At 38.8% G+C, this 3,587-nt stretch overlaps 1 non-coding gene across 1 annotated transcript; it reads left to right on the top strand.

Moving 5' to 3' along the window:
• The first annotated feature begins 317 nt into the window (after positions 1-317).
• Positions 318-481, top strand: LOC112439713 (U1 spliceosomal RNA). The gene has a single exon (XR_003027951.2). It is a non-coding gene; the product is annotated as a U1 spliceosomal RNA (small nuclear RNA).
• The last annotated feature ends 3,106 nt before the right edge of the window (positions 482-3,587 follow it).

Raw genomic sequence — 3,587 nt, 5'->3', positions numbered from 1 at the left:
CGTTTGCTGTACAGAAGCTCTTTAATTAGATCACACCAGTTTTTGTTTTTGTTGCAATTGTTTTAGGGGACTTATTCATAAAATTTTGCCAAACTCATGTCCAGAATCATATTTCCTAGGTGTTTCTCAAGTATTTTCATAGTTTTAGGGCTTACATTAAAATCTTTAGTCTATATTCAGTTAACTTTTCTATATGGAAAAATTTAGAGGTCCAGTTTTATTTTTCTGCATATGGCTAGCTGGTTATCTCAGCACCATTTTTTGGATCTGTGTATGAATCTACAATTATCTTAACTCTTGATTAAAAAAGAAAACTCATACTTACCTGGCAGGGGAGATACCATGATCACAAAGGTGGTTTTCCCAGGACGAGGCTTATCCATTGCACTCCAGATGTGCTGACCCCTGCGATTTCCCCAAATGTGGGAAACTCAACTGCATAATTTGTGGTAGTGGGGGACTGCATTCGCGCTTTCCCCTGAGAAAAAATAAAGAAAAAAGAAAACTCTCAAATAAAGTTAATATAACAAGGATTAAAATACCTAAGAAAAACTGAATACAAGTTTTTGAAAAAACACCACACAAAAGTGTTTATATGGGCTGGGAGTGGTGACTCATGCCTGTAATCCCAGCACTTTGGGAGGCCAAGGCGGGCAGATCACGAGGTCAAGAGAATGAGACCATCCTGGCCAACATGGTGAAACCCCATCTCTGCTAAAATACAAAAATTACCTGGGCATGGTGGTGAGCACCTGTATTCCCAGCCTCTTGGGAGGCTGAGGCAGGAGAATTGCTTGAAGCAGGGAGGCAGAGGTTGCAGTGAGTGAAGATTGAGACAGAGCGAGACTCCATCTCAAAAAAAAAAAAATAGTGTTTATATGTTCTGGAATGAGAGAGAGATGGAGGAGGGAAAAAAAGATGAAAAAATGGGAGGAAGAAAAGGAGGAAAGGAGGAATAAAGGAAGGAAATAAGGAAAGGAGAGATAAAGAAAGAAAAACACATTAAAAATGTGTTTGTACATTTTCTTTGCAAAACCTAAAATATGAAAGGCAGGTTTGCAATACCTAAAATAAAAAAAAGAAAGAGAAAGAGAGAAAGGATTATGATAGATATTAAGATTGCTTAAAAGAAAAATATTCTATTAACCCCATTTGAAATATGAAATAAAAAAATGAGTAAAACTTAGGAAAGTAAAAATTATAACTTCTCAAAGTGCTAATTACAGGCACAATGACATGAAAAATCTACTGTATGAATTTAATTTGCATAAGTACAAAGAGCTGAATGTTAATCACCAAGACAATGGGAAAAATGTCTCCAGAGACCTTTGCAGCAGCCGCTCCCATCACAGGCCCAGAGGCCTCTGAGGAAAAAAATGGTTTCATGGGACAGACCCAGGGGACCCCTGCTGTATGCAGCCTAGGGACTTGGTGCCCTGCATTCCAGTCACTCTAGCCATGTCTACAAGGGCCAAGGTATAGCTCAGGTCATTGTTTCAAAGGGTGCAAGAACTAGCCTTGGCAGCTTCCATGTGGTATTGAGCCTGCAGGTGTGCAGAAGTCAAGAATTGAGGTTTGGGAACCTCCATCTAGATTTCGGAGAATGTATGGAAATGCCTGGATATGCAGACAGAAGTTTGCTTCAGGGGCAGAACCCTCCTGTAGAACCTCTGCTAGAGCAGCGAAGAAGGGACATGTGGGGTTGGAGCCCCTACGAAGAGTCCCCACCGAGGCACTGCATAGCGGAGCTGTGAGAAAGAAGAAGGTCATTGTCCTCCAGACCCCAGAATGGTAGATCCAATGACAGCTTGCAACATGCACCTGGAAAAGCTGCCGACACTCAACACCAGCCCATGAGTGCAGTTGGGAGGGGGGCTGTACCCTGCAAAACCACAGGGGCAGAGCTGCCCAAGGCAGCGGGGCCCACCTCTTGCATCAGTGTGACCCAGATGTGAGACCCAGAGTCAAAGGGGATCATTTTGGAACTTTAAGCTTTAATTACGGCCCCTTTAAATTTCAGACATGTATGAGGCCTGTAGTCATTTGTTTTGGCCAATTTCTGCCATTTGGAATGGGAATGGGTGTATTTACCCAATATCTATATCCCCATTGCATCTAGAAGAAACTAATTTACCTTTGATTTTAGAGGGTCATAGGCAGAAGAAACTTGCCTTGTCTCAGGTGAGACTTTGGACTTGGACTTTTGTGTTAAGGCTGGAATGAGATAAGCCTTTGGGGGACTGTTGGGAAGGCATAATTTTGTTTTTAAATGTGAGGACATGAGATTTGGGAGGAGCTAGGGGTGGAATGATATGATTTGGCTGTGTTTCCACCCAAATCTCATCTTGAATTTTAGCTCCCATAATCCCCACATGTTGTGGGAGGTACTCAGTGGGAGGTCATTGAATAATGGGGGCAGTTCCCTTCATGTGGTTCTCGTAATAGTGAGTGAGTTCTCATGAGATCTGATGGTTTTATAAGGGGCTTTTCCCCCTGGTTGTCATGCACTTCTTCATGCTGCTGTCATGTGAAGAAGGATATGCTTGCTTCCCCATCTGCTATGATTGTAATTTTCCTGTAGCCTCCCCAGCCCTGCTGAAATGTGATTCAATTCAAATTCTTTCCTTTATAAATTACCCAGTCTTGGGTATTTCTTCATAGCAGTGCGAGAACGAACTAATACATTAGGGGTCCACTTTTATTCTTCTGCATATGGCTAGCCAGTAATCACAGCACCATCTTCTAGAACTGTCAGTGAATCCATAATTATTTTAAATTTTAATTTAAAAAGAAAACTCTAAAATAAAGTTAATATAACAAAACATTAAAATACTTAAGAAAAACTGAATACAAGTTTTTGAAAAGAAGTTCTATATAAAAGTGTTCATATGTTCCTGAATGAGAGAGAGCTACAAGATGGAAAAAGGAAGAAAGAAAAAAAGAAAAAATAAATGGATGGAAAGAAGAAGGAAGGAAGAAGGAAGGAGAAAGAAAGAAAGAAAGAAAGAGAGAGAGAAAAGAAAGAAAAGAAAGACGTTAAAAGTTTGTGTGCACATTATCTTTGCAAAACCTAAAATAAGAAAGAAAGAGAGAAGGAAAGAAAGAATGAGAGAAAGAAAAAAGAAAGAAAGAGAAAAAGAAAAAAGAAAGAAAAAGAAGGAAAGAAAGAAGGAAAGAAAGAAAGAAAAGAAAAGAAAAGGGTTATGATAGATATTAAGATTGCCTAAAAGAAAAATGTTCCATTAACCACATTTGAAATATAAAACAGGAAAAGAAATAAGTAAAACATAGAAGTAGTAAGGAAAAATTATAACTTCTTAAAGAGCTGATTGCAGGCACAATGGGATGAGAAATGTAGTATAAGAATTTATAAATGGTCTTATGAAAAGTGGAAGAAATGAAGACCATAGCAGCTGTGCATATTTTTCTCAATTTGTTATAATTAACCAAATTCTACTTTTCTTCTTCATTTTTCTGTACTATTATATTTCATGAGGTAAGATTTGGGTGGTTAATCCCATAATTTATTCTTTATTGCATAGGATATCACAGGTGTATCAGTACCAAACTGAAAAGCAAGACTATCT

The sequence above is a fragment of the Pan paniscus genome, chromosome 3 (genome assembly GCF_029289425.2).
Source record: "Pan paniscus chromosome 3, NHGRI_mPanPan1-v2.0_pri, whole genome shotgun sequence".
NCBI lineage: Eukaryota > Metazoa > Chordata > Mammalia > Primates > Hominidae > Pan > Pan paniscus.
This window is presented reverse-complemented; position numbering and strand designations above follow the sequence as displayed.